Source organism: Rhinoderma darwinii, chromosome 2 (genome assembly GCF_050947455.1).
Source record: "Rhinoderma darwinii isolate aRhiDar2 chromosome 2, aRhiDar2.hap1, whole genome shotgun sequence".
Lineage (NCBI taxonomy): Eukaryota > Metazoa > Chordata > Amphibia > Anura > Rhinodermatidae > Rhinoderma > Rhinoderma darwinii.
The window spans coordinates 419,121,472-419,142,329 of NC_134688.1; positions in this window are offsets into that span (position 1 = coordinate 419,121,472).

Below are 20,858 nucleotides of genomic sequence, written 5' to 3' on the forward strand. Positions count from 1 at the left end.
GTGCTGATCACACAGGTGTACAGCTCGTTACAGTACAGTCATCAGAGCTCTCTCATGTAAACAGCCGCGCACTTGTGTGATCATCACATGACAAGGACAGATTTTTATCCACTGGAACAATGAATGAAGGGTCCTATTGAATGCCTGCAAGCAGAGATTTTGAAAAGTGGATGGAATTCATACAGGAATTAATACAGGTATATTGAAAAATTGTCTAACTTTTCATTATACATTATTTTCATATTGTTAATATTTCTGGGTGCTGCATTTTACTCATTTCCATAATTGCTTTGGTCATCTCTTTTTTTATTGTTTTACGTGAATTTAGCTTTATGATACAGTGTTTTGTAAGGCAGGAGTCATTTTGGGTTTCATTAGTGTGTAATTTATACAATGGGGAAAAGGCAAAAAAAGTGATTCTGCTATTGTTTTTGTCGTCATTTATCGATTATCATATATAATGTGTATGGGTATGTGCACACGAGAACTGGCTTTTACATCTGAAAAGACAGACTGTTTTCAGGAGAAAACAGCTGCGTCGTTTCAGACGTAAAAGCTCCTCCTCGCATTTTGCGAGGCGTCTTTGACGGCCGAACATTTGAGCTGTTCTTCATTGAATTCAATGAAGAACGGCTCAAATTACGTTGCAAAGAAGTGTCCTGCACTTCTTTGACGAGGCAGTAATTTTACGCGTCGTCGTTTGACAGCTGTCAAACGACGACGCGTAAATTACTGGTCATCGGCACAGTACGTCGGCAAACCCATTCAAATGAATGGGCAGATGTTTGCCGACGTATTGGAGCCGTATTTTCAGACGTAAAACGAGGCATAATACACCTCGTTTACGTCTGAAAATAGGTCGTGTGAACCCAGCCTATAAGTGGATCTGCCATATATTTATGCTGCCCTGTATGAGGGCAGCCTAAAGAAGTCACAGACACGCTGATTTCACAGGTCTCTCACTTATTAGGTAATGTGCCATAGTTTATAAATATTTAGGTATTTAGTAGTTATACTTGCAGCACGCAGCCAGCTTGCAGCCATCTGTAACTTGATACTTAAAGAGGCTCTGTCACCAGATTTTGCAACCCCTATCTGCTATTGCAGCAGATAGGCGCTGCCATGTAGATTACAGTAACGTTTTTATTTTTAAAAAACGAGCATTTTTGGCCAAGTTATGACCATTTTTGTAGTTATGCAAATGAGGCTTGCAAAAGTCCAAGTGGGTGTGTTTAAAATTAAAAGTCCAAGTGGGCGTGTATTATGTGCGTACATCGGGGCGTTTTTAACCCCTTGAGAACCCAGCTCATTTTGGCCTTGAGGACCAGACCAATTTTTTCAAATCTGACATGTATCACTTTATGTGGTAATAACTCCGGAATGCTTTTACCTATCCAATTGATTCTGAGATTGTTTTCTCGTGACATATTGTACTTTAGTTTAGTGGAAAAATTTGGTCGATAAATTCATTGCTTATTTGTGAAAAACACCAACATTTAGCGAAAATATGAAGAAATTATGATTTTTCCAATTTTAAATGCATCTGCTTGTAAAACAGATGGTAATACCACACAAAATAGTTACCAATTAACATCTCCCATATGTCTACTTTATGTTTGCATCGTTTTTTGAACATCCTTTTATTTTTCTATGACCTCACAAGGCTTAGAACTTTAGCAGCAATTTCTCATATTCTTAAGAAAATTTAAAAAAGCGATTTTTTCAGGGACAAGTTCAGTTCTGAAGTGGTTTTGAGTGCCCTATATATTAGAAACCCCCATTTTGAAAACTGCACCCCTCAAAGTATCCAAAACAGCATTCAGAAAGTGTTTTAACCCTTTAGGCGTTTTACAGGAATTGAAGGAAAGTAGAGCTGAAATTTTCAAATTTCATTTTTTTTGACAAAATTCATATGTAATACATTTTCTTCTGTACCACAGAAGGTTTTACCTGAGAAACGCAACTCAATATTTATTGCCCAGATTCTGCAGTTTTTAGAAATATCCCACATGTGGCCCTAGTGCGCTAATGGACTGAAACACAGGCCTCAGAAGCAAAGGAGCACCTCTTGGATTTTGGGGCCTCCTTTTTTCAGAATATATTTTAGGTACCATGTCAGGTTTGAAGAGGTCTTGTGGTGCCAAAACAGTGGAAACCCCCAAAAGTGACCCCCATTTTTTAAACTACACCCCTCAGGGAATTTATCTAGGGGTATAGTCAGCATTTTGACCCCACAGGTATTTTGCTATATTTTCTGGAGTTAGTCTGTGAAAATGAAAATGTACTTTTTTTCTGGAAAAACGTAAACATTTCTAATTTTTGCAAGAAATAAAGGAGAGAAAGCACCCCAACATTTGTAAAGCAATTTCTCGCGATTACGGAAATACCCCATATGTGGTAATAAACTGCTGTTTGGACCCACAGCAGGGCTCAGAAGGGAAGGACCCCCATTTGGATTTTGGAGCTCTGATTTTACTGGAATAGTTTTCAGTGCCGTGTCACGTTTGCAACACACTGGAGGGACCTAAACAGTGGAATCCCACCAAAAGTGACCCCATTTTGGAAACTATACCCCTCAAGGAATTTTTCTAGTGGTATAGTTATCATTTTGACCCCACAGGTTTTTTGCTGAATTGATTGGAATTAGTCTGTGAAGATGAAAAGAGACTTTTTTTGGGAAAAAACACAGCATTTTCTAATTTTTATAAGGAATAAAGGAGAAAAAGCACCTCAACATTTGTAAAGCAATTTCTCCTGATTACGGAAATACCCCATTATGTGGTAATAAACTGCGGTTTGGACCCATGGCAGGGCTCAGAAGGGACGGAGCACCATTTGGATTTTGCAGCTCAGATTTTGCTGAATTGGTTTCTGGGGGCCATGTCGCATTTCCAGAGTCCCTGAAGTACCAGTACAGTAGAAATTCCCCAGATGTGATCCCAATTTGGAGACTATACCCCTGAAAGAATTAAATTAGAGGTGTAGTGATCATTTTGAGCCCTCAGGTGTTTTATAGATTTTATTAGAATTGGTCCGTGAAAATGAAAACATTTTTTTTTTCCAATAACCTGTAGCTTTAGCTCAGAATTTTTCATTTCCACAAGGAATACAGGAGAAAAGACACCCCAAAATGTGTTACACAATTTCTCCTGATTACGGAAATACCCCATATGTGGTTGTAAACAGCTATTTGGACATACGGCAAGTGTCTAAACGGAAAAAGTGCAATTTCGTTTTTGGAGTGGAGATTTTACAAAATTTGTTTTTGACGCCATGTTGCATTGCGCTGAGGTACGAGTACAGTGAAAACTCCCGAGAAGTGACCCCATTTAGGAAACTACACCCCTCAAAAAATTCATCTAGAATTGTAGTGAGCATTTTGACCCCCAAAGGTTTTGCAGAAATTAGTGCACAGTGGATGTTGCAGATTGAAAATTGACATTTTCCACATATATGCTATTTCAGTGCCCAATGCGTTGGGCCCAGCTTGTACCACTGGAGACATACGCCCCATAAATTGTTAAGAGGTTCTCCAGAGTACGGTAATACCCCATATGTGGTCATAAACAGCTGTTTGGGCACACTGCCAGGCCCAGAGAAGGAGCGCCATTTGGCTTTTGGAGCGCAGATTTTGCTTGGTAGTAGTTTTGTTTAGTGTTTTACTGGTGTTTCAGTTTATAATGTGGGGGCATATGTAATCTGTGCGGAGTACATACATTTTTTGCGTGACACACTGTCGTTTTTATTGGTACCATGTTTAGCTACGCGCGACTTTTTGATCACTTTTTATTCCATTTTTTTGGAAACAACGTGACCAAAAAAGGAAATTCTGCCATTGTTTTTTATGGTATTTTTTTTACGGTGTTCACCGTGCGGGATAAATAATATGATATTTTTTTAGGTCAGGCCGATACGAACGCGGCGATACATATTATGTCTAGTTTTTGTCTTTTTTTTCATTTTTTTTCTAATTATAAAGGGCTTGATCAGGGAAACAAGGCGATTATTGTTTTTATTACGTAAAACGTATTTATTTATTTATCTAAAACTTTTTTTTAACTTTTTTTTCACTTTTTATTTTACACATACTAGGAGACTGGAAGATCTGTTCTTCTGATCCCCTGTACAATACACTGTACTACTTCTGTATGTACTGATGTAGTGCAGTGTATTGTAACTGTCACTTTACAACTGACAGTTGAGCCTATTACGTCCTGCCTTGGGCAGGACCTAATAGGCTCCCGTACCTGGCAACCAGGAAGCCGTTGCTAGGCTTCCTGGTTGCCATTGCAACCATCAGAACCCCGCGATTTTTCGTGGGGGGGGCAATGGGGTGCAGAGGGAGCCCCCTCCCTCTGTATCAATCACTTAAATGCCGCTGTCGCTATTGACAGCAGCATTTAAGGGGTTAAACTACAGCGATCGGAGAGGACAGTGATCGCTGTAGTTGCAGTGGGATGTCGACTGTATATTACAGCCGACATCCAATGAAGATGGAGCGAGCACAGCTCCTGTGCCCGCTTCATCCTCAGGGCGTTACTATACGCCCATTTTCGGGAAGGGGTTAATAAAAATAGTGTTTTGTTTTTTTACACCGCTTTCTCTGATCTCCTCACGTATCTCACAGAAGTGAGGAGATCAGAGAAAGTGACAGGAGTTTTCTCCTGCAGACGACGTCACAGACGGCTGTGATTGGTCAGTCTTCAGAGACTGACCAATCACAGCAATCGCCGGCATTGGGGACTGCTAATTGGTCCCCAGGCCGGTAGCAGAGACGGTTAGCTGTCAATGACAGCTGCCGCCGCTGTTCTGTCACTATGTGATTTCACATAGTGACAGTTTATTCTTGCGCCGTAATAGTACGTCGAAGGTACGCTGGAATAAGCGGCCAGCGACGTACTATTACGTCGAAGGTACGCAAGGGGTTAATACTTTTACTAGCTGGGCAAATGAAGCTTGCAAAAGTCCAAGTGGGTGTGTTTAAAAGTAAAAGTCCAAGTGGGCGTGTATTATGTGCGTACATTGGGGCGTTTTTAATACTTTTACTAGCTGGGCGCTCTGATGAGAAGTATCATCCACTTCTCTTCAGAACGCCCTGCTTCTGGCAGTGCAGACACAGCCGTGTTCTCGAGAGATCACGCTGTGACGTCACTTCCCCAGGTCCTGCATCGTGTCAGACGAGCGAGGACACATCGGCACCAGAGGCTACAGATGATTCTGCAGCAGCATCAGCAGGTAAGTAGCTATATCGACTTACCTGCTAACGCTGATGCTGCTGCAGAATCAACTGAAGCCTCTGGTGCCGATGTGTCCTCGCTCGTCTGACACGATGCAGGACCTGTGAGTGACGTCACAGCGTGATCTGGCAGAAGCTGGGCGTTCTGAAGAGAAGTGGATGATACTTCTCATCAGAGCGCCCAGCTAGTAAAAGTATTAAAAACGCCCCAATGTACGCACATAATACACGCCCAGTTGGACTTTTACTTTTAAACACGCCCAGTTGTACTTTTGCAAGCCTCATTTGCATAACTACAAAAATGGTCATAACTTGGCCAAAAATGCTTGTTTTTTAAAAATAAAAACGTTACTGTAATCTACATTGCAGCGCCGATCTGCTGCAATAGCAGATAGGGGTTGCAAAATCTGGTGACAGAGCCTCTTTAATGCGTTAAATACACTGCAGCAAATTAATATTAAAAATAGTATGTTAACTTTATTCTACCGGTCGTTTAGATTGCGGCAAAAACCCATCTGTATTTTTTTATTTTACTATTTTTAAACAAGAAAATGTTTTTTATGAAAGAAAAAGGGTTTTTATTGGGGGAGGGGACTTTTTTTTTATAAATCTAATTTTTATTTTTATTTTTTTCACTAGGGTGATAATTCGTCCTTTTGCGGGAAGGGGTTAAAGTGTTCTTACATAATTGTAGTTGTTCTGTACATGAGTCATCATGGGTTAGACCTCGAGATTGTAATATAGTCTTAGTATATCTTATGATGTAATGTGTAATAAACTCCACTTTAGACCAAAACTCTTCGTGTATGAACTCCCTATATGCATACACTTGAAGCGGCTTAATATGATGTTATATGATACTCATATTATGTCGGGGAAAACCCTGCAACATATCCTACCTCGTGCTAAGTCATTGTTTTTGGAATGGGTTGTGATATAGATTTGCAATAGTTGCTTTACAATTTCCCTTTACTTTCTAGGGCAAATAGATAAGTAATCTCTAAGAGATGAGAACTGCAAACTTTCTTTTTTACGTCTCCCTTTGCAATTAATACCGTTTACCTTAAAAAGACAAAACACCGGGAAAATTCAGCTGCAGTATATGAACTTGGCCTTATTCAGGGGTGTAGTCGAGCAAGGGCCTCATGTCCTGGAATTTTTTTTACTAAGATAATTTCCACTGTCGGCACCGGTAGCCTACAGAGGGATAGGGGCCGTGCCAAGACAGTTTCTTTGGAGAAAAAAATAACTAGCAGTCTAACTAGCACTGGTGGGGCACTAGCACTATCTGTTCCCTGCTCTGCAATTCAGCGCTTAGAAGCTGGTGGTGCGATGACGTCTGTGTTGTTCCCCTGGTCACTATATACATAGTGTAGCAATCCAGTTAAACATTCTGGACAGGGAGCCAAACAAGCTGGAAAAGTTTCTAGGATAAGACTGTTAGATACAAAAACATTTATTTAGGGTCCACATTGATATATGGTGTATTTGGAATATTGTAATTGTTTTTTATTTTATATACAATTTGCCATTTATTTAAATTGTTATTTTTGGTTAATAAAATGGCTGCTGGACTTCTGGTTCCGGCGTGCGCATGGGAAGTAGCAGAGAGTGAAGCTTTGGTACGTAACCTCCTGTAAAAGACCTCCCGGGTCATCTGTTAGCTAAATATCAGGTTAGAAAGCTCAATACCTGTTTGTGTCCCCATTGCTGTACAGCATGGAGAAATTTGTGCAAAGACCCGGGACGCAAACGCCTGGCAATTCGCTGACCCAGAGTGAAGAAAGATTGCTGCGAACAAAGATAGCGCCGGAAATGCCACGCACCACTAAAAGCGGCAGATCTACCTCACAGCCGGCATTATCTCACATACCACTGGAAGAAATTGAGCAGGAGAGAGAGGACGATATAATGGTAAGAGGTCTGGCGGTCTCATGCAGGTCTTTGGCCTTGGATGTGGCAAAGTTACTGGCACCGGACATCACAGCTTCATTTGAGTAGACAGTGAACAACACACTTGCAGCCCTGCAAAGGGAGGTAAGCTCCCATGGCGCGCAAATAACTGAGTTAGAGCAAAGAGTGCCCTTAGTGGAGGAAGAATTGGTAGGTAGAGGTAGAGCTCAGTCCTATTTACAGAATACTCTTAAGTGTAATAAGGTATTGTTAGACAAAGTGGAAGACTTGGAAAATAGATATGTATAATTTGTATGCACCTAACAGACCTAACAAATTGTTCTTTTAGAAGATAGAGAGTACTTTATTACAAGACCGGGAACAGCGGATACTAATTGGTGGAGACCTAAATACAGTATATGACGCCTCAGAGGATAGAAAACGCTCACATCAGATATCACAGAGGGATGTTCAGGGGGAAAATATTTTACAACGTGTGACAAGCTCCACAGGGGTAAGAGATGTATGGAGGCACTTTAATCCCATGGGTAGAGAATATACACATTACTCCAATTCACAATCAGCTTGGTCTAGAATTGATTATTTTTTAGCCTCTCAGGGCTTGTTAAACAAGATAAGAGATGTAGTTATTAAGGATTTGGTGATCTCTGATCATTCCCCTCTCCTCATAGAATTAAAAGAGATTTTTCCAAAGGGAACAGACATTTTATGGCATCTACTTACAGGATTAGCGCAAGATGAGGAATTTGGGAAACTTTTGAAAGGGTGGTGGGAAGAATTTCCTCAAAACAATGGGGAACACAGGTTCAACCCATCCTTATACTGGGAAATGGAAAAAGTCTTTATTAGGGGAAATATTATAGCTTACGTTCTAAGGGGAAAAAAAGAGGTGAACAGAACTTATATTCAGGCCACTGAACACCTGAGAAAAACGTATTCCTCTTTCCAAACTGATCCTACAGAAGATAATAAGCTTCAATGGATATGAGCCAAACAACACTTTGATTTACATCAGTCTAGACTTGATACTTACTTTAGAGATATAAATTCAGCAGAGTTCTATAAATTTGGGAATAATCAGGGAGGCTTTTGGTCAATTTAGCGAGGGGAAAGAGAACGATTCATCAGATTTTCAGTCTGAAAGATGAAAAGGGGAATACTCATAAAGACCCAAAAGAAATAGTGAATATTTTTAGCCGCATTTATGAAAAATTATTTTAACTAGGCTGATATAGATAAAGGGCGTGAATATTTGGGAGATCTGCCAATACCAAGTATAGGAGAGGAGGATAGCATGTTACTAAATGCATCGGTCACAGAGGAAGAAATTGGTCTTATTGTTGACAAACTCCCATCCCAAAAAGCACCTGGCCCAGTTGGGTACCCAGGAGAGTTCTATAAGATGCTGAAACAAGGGATTATTCCTATACTTAAAGATCTAAATGACAAGGTATTAGCGGTAGAACAAATCTCTCCATCTAATAATGTGGCATACATAAAAGTATTACCTAAATCAGGGAAACATTTAGAACATCCAGAGTCCTGCAGACTAATTTCACTGATTAACCAGGATCTTAAAGTTATGTCCAAATTGATGGCAGATAGATTAGCACTTCTGTTGCCGAAATTGATACAGAATCATCAAGTAGGATTTCTCAAGGGTCGATCGGAAGTTACAAACATAAGAACAGTTTTGGCAGTTCAGGATGTGCTGTTACTAAAGAAGGGGGGGGGGGTCCGCAGTTCTTTTAGCTATAGATGCCAAAAAGGCATTCGATAATGTTAATTGGGGATGGCTTGGGGCAGTTTTGCATCACATTGGAATACAGGGGCAATTCAGAACTTTTCTTTTAGCTCTATATGCGGCGCCTTCAGCTCGAGTCAGTGCCCCTGGGTTGTCTGCTCCGATATGCCTCCGTAAAGGCACCCGACAGGGTTGTTCACTGTCGCCTCTACTGTTCGATATAGTAATGGAACCTTTGGCGTTATTCTTGATTCAATTGGATGCTTTAAGAGTATTAGGGTTGGAGAAATGGAACTTAAATTAACATGTTTTGCAGATGATATGCTATTATTTTTACAGTACATCTGGATAGCGTTCTTAAGGTCTTATCAGAATTTGGTCAGTTTTCCAGCTATAAAATTAATGTTTCGAAATGTCACTTTGTTGTTTTTGCAAATCCTGCTCCGTTCTCTTCTAAGGTGGAAATAGCCCATAATTATATTACGTATTTTGGAATAAAAATAGGAAAGGCCCCTACCACCCTATATTCACTAAACTATATTGAATTATACTTTTGCTTTACAAAGATGTTCAATCCTTACAATCAGAGTTTATACATTTCTTATGGGGTTTACCGAAGGTAGAAGGTGGTCTACAATTGACGAATATTAGGGGATATAACTTGGCAGCACTATTCAGACACGTGAAAGATTGGATAGGAGAAACACATTTTTTCTCTAACATGTCACTTGAACAAGCACTAGTAGGACCATGGGATTTGGGGTCTCTTCTGCACACTCTGTATAAATTTCTTCCAGGGGTGGCTAAGAAAAGTCTTCTCATTCGAGATACCATGGCTTCATGGAAAGCGGTCAGAAAGCTATAGAAATTGCCTATGTACATATCAAAGTATTTACCTTTGTGAGGAAATGATGCATTTCCACAGGGGGATGAAAATAAACTATATACTGAATGGAGGAATAAGCGGATTTGGAAACTGGGGGATATAATGGAATTGTCGGAGGGGAGGTTATTTACCTGGGAGGAGTTTAAAAATATACATGAGCTGGGTCCACATCAATTTCTTCAATATCTGCAAATGAAGGGCTACTGTGACTCTGTATGTACAGATCTGTCGGTACCAGGGGGCTTTGATGGTTTGTTGGGGCATAAAGATAGGGAAGAATCCTTATCCAATATATATGGTAAAATTAGAGAGGTGATGTTTGAAGCCACCAGGGCAACACTATTTAAACATTGGGAAAGGGACTTACAGGACACAGATGTAACACTTAAAACCCAAAGTGGTCTAGATAAAGTTAGAAACTCCATTGTAAATGAACAGTGGAGGGAAATGCAATTTCGTATAGCGCATAAAGCCACATGCGCCTTTGATATACCTTATAAACATGCACCAGAACATTACTTGAGAAAATGTCATAAATGTCCTAAAAGTACAGAAACTTATTGAAGATATTTGGGAAAGGCATATTCCGCTTTTACCTCTGCGTTATATATTCCATTATATTCCCCAGAGTTAAACAGCTGTCTCACAGGGCTTAGTCTCAGTGAAAGGGATACATATTACTTTATTGGTGGCAAAGAAATGTCTGTTGAGGCATTGGTTGAAACCGCAGATTCCAACAATGACAGAAATAAAAGGCACAATTAAACATTTAATAATCTTAGATAAGATCGATGCAGAAAGATGTGAAGACAAAAGTACTGAAGGGTTTTTGAGAAATGGAGGCCTTTTGTGGGTCATGTACTGGAAGATGCAGAGATTCAGAAATTGATGGAAACAGTCAAATACACAGCATAGTCTAACAAGGAAAACCTGAGTGGAGCTCTGGGTAGACTAAGGATTCATGACTTGGGATCTTTGACGATGGGAGATGAGTGAGGATGCACAGGGTGGGAGGGGGGAGATGAGTGATGATGCACAGGGTGGGAGGGAGAGATGAGTGAGGATGCACAGGGTGGGAGGGGGAGATGAGTGAGGATGCACAGGGTGGGAGGGGGAGTTGAGTGAGGATGCACAGGGTAGGAGGGGGGAGATGAGTGAGGATGCACAGGGTGGGAGGGGGAGATGAGTGAGGATGCACAGGGTGGGAGGGGGGAGTTGAGTGAGGATGCACAGGGTGGGAGGGGGGAGATGAGTGAAGATGCACAGGGTGGGAGGGGGAGATGAGTGAGGATGCACAGGGTGGGAGGGGGGAGTTGAGTGAGGATGCACAGGGTAGGAGGGGGGAGATGACTGAGAATGCACAGGGTAGGAGGAGGGAGATGAGTGAGGATGCACAGGGTGGGAGGGGGAGATGAGTGAGGATGCACAGGGTGGGAGGGGGGAGTTGAGTGAGGATGCACAGGGTGGGAGGGGGGAGATGAGTGAAGATGCACAGGGTAGGAGGGGGGAGATGAGTGAGGATGCACAGGGTGGGAGAGGGGAGATGAGTGAGGATGCACAGGGTGGGAGGGGGGAGATGAGTGAGGATGCACAGGGTGGGAATGGGGGGAGATGAGTGGGGATGCACAGGGTGGGAGGGGGGAGATGAGTGAGGATGCACAGGGTGGGAATGGGGGGAGATGAGCGAGGATACACAGGGTGGGAGGGGGGAGATGAGCGAGGATGCACAGGGTAGGAGGGGGAGATGAGTGAGGATGCACAGGGTGGAGGGGGAGATGAGTGAGGATGCACGGGGTGGAGGGGGGAGATTAGTGAGGATGCACAGGGTAGGAGGGGGTAGTTGAGTGAGAATGCACAGGGTGGGAGGGGGGAGATGAGTGAAGATGCACAGGGTAGGAGGGGGGAGATGAGTGAGGATGCACAGGGTGGGAGGGGGGAGATGAGTGAGGATGCACAGGGTGGGAGGGTGGAGATGAGTGAGGATGCACAGGGTGGGAGGGGGAGATGAGTGAGGATGCACAGGGTGGGAGGGGAGAGATGAGTGAGGATGCACAGGGTGGGAGGGGGGAGTTGAGTGAGGATGCACAGGGTGGGAGGGGGAGATGAGTGAAGATGCACAGGGTAGGAGGGGGGAGATGAGTGAGGATGCACAGGGTAGGAGGGGGAGATGAGTGAGGATGCACAGGGTGGAGGGGGGAGATGAGTGAGGATGCACAGGGTAGGAGGGGGAGATGAGTGAGGATGCACAGGGTGGAGGGGGGAGATGAGTGAGGATGCACAGGGTGGAGGGGGAGATTAGTGAGGATGCACAGGGTAGGAGGGGGTAGTTGAGTGAGAATGCACAGGGTAGGAGGGGGGAGATGAGTGAGGATGCACAGGGTGGGAGGGGGGAGATGAGTGAGGATGCACAGGGTGGGAGGGGGAGATGAGTGAGGATGCACAGGGTGGGAGGGGGAGATGAGTGAGGATGCACAGGGTGGGAGGGGGAGATGAGTGAGGATGCACAGGGTGGGAGGGGGAGATGAGTGAGGATGCACAGGGTGGGAGGGGAGAGATGAGTGAGGATGCACAGGGTGGGAGGGGGGAGTTGAGTGAGGATGCACAGGGTGGGAGGGGGGAGATAAGTGAAGATGCACAGGGTAGGAGGGGGGAGATGAGTGAGGATGCACAGGGTGGGAGGGGGGAGATGAGTGAGGATGCACAGGGTAGGAGGGGGAGATGAGTGAGGATGCACAGGGTGGGAGGGGGGAGATGAGTGAGGATGCACAGGGTGGGAGGGGGAAGATTAGTGAGGATGCACAGGGTGGGAGGGGGGAGATGAGTGAGGATGCACAGAGTGGGATGGGGAGATGAGTGAGGATGCACAGGTTGGGAGGGGGAGTTTCTATACACATTTTTTGCAATTAGGATGTTATTGTTTTTTCTTTTTCGTTTTTGCTTTGTTGTATTGAATTTGAAGGAAAAAAGGAAAATAGATGAAGGATCAGAGTTAAAGGTACAGAATTGTTTTTCTTTCATTATATTACGGAACAATTTTTGGTCGGTACAAAATTAGACATTGTATTGATATTGTGTAAAATTATCTGGATACTCTGATGCTTTAATAAAAAGAATGTTAAAAAAAAATGGCTGCTGTGGCCAAATAAATCCAATCCCATAGTCATGACATTGCAGGTGTATTCACAAATGGCACCAGTTACAGCAGGCTAGACTGGTCATAGAGATTTTCCCCAAGTAACGGTAAAAGGGAGGTTCTGTGTGACAACTAAAATTTATCACATCTAAGTTCATGAACTCAAAGACGCAGGAACCGCTCTCAGCCGAGCCGTCAGTCTAGCAGACCTGATGGATTCAGCTTAGATGGCAAGATACAGCTTCTAAGCATACTGGATACAGCTGTATCTCAAAAAGCAAACTTTTTATTTTTTTATAAAAACCTATTTAAAAGTTGTTCACAATCACATTAGATAGATAGATAGATAGAATCTCTGATATGCTGGGATACATGTGGGGATACATGTGGGATCGCTGGGACGCCCAGCGATAAGGAGAACGGGGGACCGAAAGTCCCCCGAAGCTCTCCATGACAAACCTCAGACTTCCGGGGTCTGTCGGCAGCTCCATAGAAATGAATTGTGCAAAGGTCGGGCTTGTGCGCATGCGTGACCAGCACTCCTTTTATTTTTATTGATCTATGCAGACCCCGGAAGTCAGAGGTTCGTCATGGAGACCTTCGGGAGACTTTAAGTCCCCCGTTCTCCTTATCGCTGCCAGCGATCACACATGTATCCCCTATCCTCTGGACAGGGGATACATCTCTTTTGTAGGACAAACTATAGGCCGTTATTTTTTTTGGGGGGGGGGATTGGGGGCTGTATGGCGTTATCTACAGGGGGGCTGTATGGCGTTATCTACAGGGGGCTGTATGGCTTTATCTACAGGGGGGCTGTATGGCATTATTTACAGGGGGCTGTATGGCGTTATCTACAGGGGGCTGTATGGCGTTATCTACGGGGGGGCTGTAAGGCGTTATCTACGGGGGGCTGTAAGGCGTTATCTACCGGGGAGGGCTGTATGGCATTATCTACAGGGGGAGGGCTGTATGGCGTTATCTACAGGGGGAGGGCTGTATGGCGTTATCTACAGGGGGAGGGCTGTATGGCGTTATCTACAGGGGGGGCTGAAAGGCGCTATCTACAGGGGGCTGTATGGTGCTATCTATAGGGTGCGCTGTGTGGCGGAATCTATAGGGAGGCACCATCTACAAGGAGGGGTTGTGTCATACCCAGGGGAGGGGGGCCCAGTCAAAAGTTTGCTATGAGTCCAGTCTTTCCTAATTACGCCCCTGGTAATGGGTCAGAGAATGTGTCAGCAGCTCCGCTAATTAAATGATGAATATCCCTGTTTGATAACATACTGATTCCTGTGGGGATAGCCTTCATGTCTGCACATAGAAGACCCAGCCTTTAAAACTTCTGGAGCCACAATCATTGGTTGTGTCATTTGCTATCTTAGGATGTTTCATATTTCAATCAAATATTTGACTAAAACTATATAAAGGAAACGTAAACTGTAGGTTCACCACTGGTGAATTTATACTATTAGGGCCAGTTCACACAGAGATTTTTGGCATGTCTTTTAACGCGCCAAAAAACGGCCGAAAATGCCTCCCATTGATTTCAATGGGAGGGGGAGGTGTTTTATTCCCGCGAGCGGAAAAACCGTCTCACAGGAGAAAGAAGACCCATCTTCGGGCGTTTACGTCTCTGACCTCCCATTGACATCAATGAGAGGCAGAGAAAGCATATTTCACTGCGTTTTTTGCCCATGGCGCTCAATGGCTGCGGGTGAAATTCGCCGTGAGAAATGCAGCAAACGGCGTGCAGGCAGATCAAAATCTGCCTCATGATTCCAGATGGAATTTTGAGGCAGAATTTTCTGCCTGCAAAAAAATCAGTGTGAACATACCCTTATAGCAGGGAATTGCATGAATAACTATTCTCAAATATAGACCTATTACCTGAATAGCTCCCTAAACATGCAGAAACACGATTTATAATGGGTATGTTTTAGGCTGGGCCTTGATACAGTGTTATATTAATGCCTTCCTACCCCATGACGAAAATGTACATCACAGGCGGCTATCAGTTGCCCGTACCATGATGTATATTTTTGTCACGATAATCTTGCGGTTAAAGGTATTACACAGCCCTGCTCCTGCTGCAACTGCGAAGATTGGATAAAATTTCACTCCTGGCAGTCAACCTCCTTAGTGGTGCGATCATACATGATCGCAGCACTGTTCAAGGAAGAAAGCCCCATTTTAACGATAATCGCCAGGCCAGTATCACCATGGAGACAGCCTAGGACCTGACAAATGTTCCCAGGGCTATCTCTTGTATATGCCTATGTAACACCCATGGCCACGGACCGTCAGGATTACTCACCTCCTGACGGCCGCAACCATGGATCAGTGAGCGCTGGCCCGCATCTCCTTCTCAGGAGACACCAGCACTCACTTCCGCTTCACTCTGCTGTGTCCTGAATTTGATACCGAATTAGTCCATACTCACCCTGGACTATAAGAAGGGCCCTGCCCCTTCCTGCATTGCCTGAGCATTGTTGTCGTTTACCTATGTTCGTCTCTGCAAATGATCCCTTAAGTGTTTTCCAGTTCCCAGTGTTCCTGTTCCTGCTACCTGTATCCTATATCCCGTGTTATCTTGGTCCAAGTGGCGTTTACAGTTGGAGTCGTGTTGTGCTGTGTACTATTGCGCCTGCTACCAAGGTCCCATCTGAGCCTATCTTCGCTACTGTCTGAAGTTACCACAGGTACACATATCCGAACTATAGACTTTGATTTATTATCCTGTTGCCAGCTGCTATACCGTCAACGCAGTACGGCCCAGTGGGTCCACGCACCCAACTTGACAGCCTATAAGAGCATTCTTGTGTAAGGCCCTAATAGGTGCCTGTGCGTATTATTATGCACATGCACAATATGCTGGCATGCAAAAATATGGCAACATATTATTAATAAATAAAAAAATCTAAGTTAAAGTAACAACCTATACTTTAAATATATATACTTCATTTAGGTCAGCAATGAACAGGGTAATATCCATTGAGGAATTGTGTTTTTTACTATTTTTTTTTGCTTGTACCCTCAAAATTAAATTAAATTAAAAAAGATTAAACGCTAATGTATGCATACCCCAAAATGGTATAAACAGAGTTTAATATACCACACAAAAAACAAGGTCTGATTAAGCCACGTTGACACAGTAATATGAAAGTTTTACAATCCAGAAGGCCAAGAGAAAAAACAAAAGATGTGTGAGATCATTGTGCCCAAAAATGGCCAGGTTTTCTAAGGGGCTGTCTGGGATTTAAAAAATACTTACAAGAGCAGGAAAGTTGATAAAAAAATAAAACAATACTCACCTGTTCAATCCCCCACCGCTCTGACGGTCTTTGTTGACTTCCCTGCAGTTGATGACATGCCGTTCATGCACGTGACTGCAACTGCCAAACACTGGCCTAAGCGGTGATGCTAGCATTAACGGCACGAGACCGCTGAGGCCAGTGATTGGCTGCAGCATTCATGTGCATGAATGGCACATCATCACTGCAGGATAAGTGAACAAAGACTGGCGAGAAGCGCTGGCGAGGCAGGGAATTTTTTATTTATCATAGAAAATTCTGTTTTAAAACCCAGACACCCCCTTTAAGGGATTAAAGCTCCTGGGACTTAGAACAAAATGTATACTAGTGCACACCCCAAATACTGCTGATAGGGCAGAAAGACTATTAGTCCCCCTTACGCACTAAAGCCAAGGTGCAACTGCAACCTCAGCACCCCAAACTATGCTACTGCTTTGATAAATCTTGCTTAAAAAATGTCTGTAGTTATAAGAATCAATGCTTAAGATGTCATAATGCTGCATTGCGATTGCTAGAAGAAAACTGTATGAAAAAAGTGTGTATAGGTAATTGCTATATGCATTTTCCTCCTTTACTACCTTTTTTAAAATAATGAGCCCTGCCCCCTTGCATGCAGTGGTTCATAAACATAACACATTTAACTACATAGCTTTTGTGCTTTTAGTTGTTCACATTATATAATCACAAACATTGAATGTATGTCAGAAGCAAAATACAATGGTTTATACCAACCACACAACAGGAAATGTCACAATGGAAACAACAAAAAAGCCAAAGAAATAATACATAGGTAAACATGTATTAGATCTAATAAAATGGGAATGGTTGTGGAATGTTGTGTCATGTGGACATAATGTTTCAAAAAGTAAACATGAATGACAAAAAAATTCTGTGCTGCCATTTATACATACACAGAGTGTAAGCTGCACTTTACAAGATTGTAAACTACAGATACAAAAAAAAAACATTCATAGGTTAAAGTGGATATCCAGTCTGGTAGACTGCAAAATATTGTTGTCCTGCAAATAAAATGAACAAAAAAAGAAAAGTACCTCTCAGACACTGGATCTCCTAAGCCCAGAACATCTCTTCCTCCTGTGAACAGGTGCAGGCAGTGGGCAGGCAGACACGAAAAGAGACTTGGGGATATTGGTGGACAGTAAACTTACCTTCAGCAACCAGTGCCAGGCAGCTGCTGCCAAGGCAAATAAAACCATGGGATACATAAAGAGAGGCATAGATGCACATGACAAGAATTTAGTTTTGCCTCTATGCAAGTCACTAGTCAGACCACGCATGGAATATTGTGTACAATTTTATATATGAATGGACAGTACAGAGATTTTTCTAATGATTCTTTTTACATCTAGGTCTGTAACCATGACAAGGGGTCATCCTCTGCATCTAGAGGAAAGAAGAAGTGACCATAATCATAGACTTTGCAGTGAGACTTTGGAACTCTCTGCCACAGGATATTGTGATGGTTGGTTCATTAAGCAAGTTCAAATAGGGCATGGGTTCCTTTCATGAAAAATATAATATTACAATTAATGGGTACTAAAATCGAGAGAAGGGAAATTGATCCAGGGATTGATTCTAATTGTCATATTTGGAGTTGGGAAATAATTTTTCCCCTAATGAGGCGATTGGCATCTGCCTCATGGGTTGTTTTGCTTTCCTCTGGATCAACATGGTAGGATAGGTTGCACTTGATGGACCTGTGTCTTCTTTCAACCTCATTAACTATGTAATTATGTAACAAGCAATGTACATACCTTGTAACTTTCAAAGAATGTTAAGAGGGACAACCTGGATTGAAGGCATATAGAGTCTTTTCTTTTATAATAGAGGTTAGCAGATACCCCACAGAGTAATAATGCCCATCATTGTGCCACACACATCAATAGTGCCCCATATAGTAATAGTGCCTCCATTGTGCCACACACAATAGTGCTCATAAAGTAATAGTGCCCCACACTATAACACTGCCCCTATACAGTAATAGTCCCCAGTCCGCCCACATTGTAATAATGCCACCTTTGTGACCGCCACACAGTATTAGTGCCTTCCTATGTTCAGAACACAATAATAATGCCACCCCACAGTGATAGTACCCCTTTATATCCCACACACTTTCATAGTGCTCTTATCGTTCGGCACAAAGTACTAGTGCCCCCATAAAGAGCTGATAGCACTTTAGTGCCCCTCAACAAAGTAAGGATGCCTCCTTAGCGTCCCCATACAGTAGGGATGCCCCATTAGTATCCTCTCAAACTAATGGTCCTCCTATAGTGCCCCCACACAGTAATAGTTCCCCATTTGTGGGACAAACAGCAAAAGTACCTCCACACGGTAATAGTGCCCCCATTGTGACACACATAGTAATAGTGCCCCCATAAAGTAATAGTGCCCCCACACTGTAATACTGCCTCTGTACAGTAATAATTCCCATTCCCCCAACATTAATAGTGCCCCTTTGTGCCCCCCACATATTAATTGTGTCCTCCTAATGTGCAGCACATAGTAATAGTGTCCCCCCATAGTGATGATGTCCCCTTAGTGCCCTACAACACCGTAAGTATGCCTCCTTATTGCCCCAAAACAGTAAGGATGCCCCCTCAGTGCCTTCTCAAAGTAATGGTGCCCTGTAGTGCCCCCACACAGTAATGGTGCTGCTTTGTGCCCTCTTTGTGTGGCACACAGCAATAGTACCCCATCCAGTAATAGTGGCCCCATTGTGCCACACATAGTAAAAGGGTCCTCCTACAGTAATAGTGCCCCCCACACTGTAATACTGCCCCTATACAGTAATAGTCCCCAGTCCCCCCACAGGATAATGCCCCTTTATGCCACCACATATTAATAGTGCCCTCTGATGTGCAGCACACAGTAATGGTGCCTGACGAAGACCTCGGTGCGAGGTTGAAACGCAGTGCAGCACCTGTATTTTATACCTTTTAGTATGTTCACCAAATAAATTGATTTTAATACTATCCGATGGTCCAGTAAACTTACTGAACTATCCACACAAGAGTGCCCGATAAAAGGAGTATCTTTTCTACGTTCTTCATTGAGGAGGAGAGGAGAAATAAGTAGTGTAGCACAAGGTGTATGATCTATTGTTTGATGTTTATAGAGCAGGGTAAGCACTGTTCCAGAATACAGGTACAACACAGGAGATGTGTATGAGGAGACTCAACATTAGCAGAACGAATGCCACAGGATAAATGAAGACATGTAGTTAGAACGCATTTGGCTAAGGCCACTGCCCGCACTCTTGATTTTCAGAAAATAAACTTGTGACCACTAGACTAGCAGTCGCCTAAATCTCTTGGTGTTTTCTGGTGTTGTAGTATTTTGTAGTCACTATAATGCAATTATTTCTGTAAGGCACAAACTCAATATGAAGAACAAAGCAGGCTGTTTCTTTCCTTTTCACTTAGGCTGGGTTCCCACGTAGTGTAAACACTGCGGAATTTACGCAATGGAATTGTGTGCGGAATTTTCGCAACCTTTACAGTAGCAGCAAAGTGGGTGAGATTTAGTAAATCTCATGCCCACACTGCGGAAAAAAATGCAGCGTAAACGTTAATAAATTGAGCTGCGGTGCAGAATTAAATTCCACAACATGTGAATTTTCATTGATTTTCTGCTGCGTGTTTTCCCCATTGAATTCAATGAGGTTGCAAAACCCACAAATGAAAGCCAAGTGTTGCGACTTTTGCAGCATTTACGCCGCAAAAATCGCAACGCAGGAAAAAAACATACTTACAAAGAACACCCTCCTTCTTCGTGCAGTTCGGCCTCCTGGGATGACGTTGTATCCCATGTGACCGCTGCAGCCAATCACGGACTGCAGGGTCACATAGCCTGAAACGTCACCCAGGTAGGCCGGAGCGGACGTCACAGGAGGGAGGGGGTAAGTATGTACGCTTAATTACGCAGCAGAATTTCCATCCGAAAAATCGCACCATAATGTGGTGCGATTTTTCAGGCGGAAAGTCCTGCGGGTTCCAGGTCGGATAAGCAGCGTGGTTTTTCCATCTCGTGGGAACCCGGTCTTACTGTGCCCCAGATAAAATATATAACATTGCATGTTGTTACCACTCATCCAGCCCAATGGGGCAAGTGATAAATATTGGAGAAAGGTTGTAAAATGCTTCTAGTTGCGCACTAATGGGCCTTAGTGGCGGATTAAGAAGACCATGGGCCCTGGGCTGTTACACAAACTTGGGCCCCCCTTCTCCACCACCACCCTGCCGCGCCGTAACTATTGCTAACACTACCTAAACACTAGTACACAAAGTAGGCACATTATGCACAAAGTACACACAGTACACAAAGTACGCACATTATGCACAAAGTACGCACATTATGCACAAAGTACGCACATTATGCACAAAGTATGCACATTATGCACAAAGTACACACAGTACACAAAGTAGGCACATTATGCACAAAGTAGGCACATTATGCACAAAGTAGGCACATTATGCACAAAGCACGCACAGTACACAAAGTACACAAAGTAGGCACATTATGCACAAAGCACGCACAGTACACAAAGTACCACATTATGCACAAAGTACGCACATTATGCACAAAGTACGCACAAAGTACGCACAGTACACACA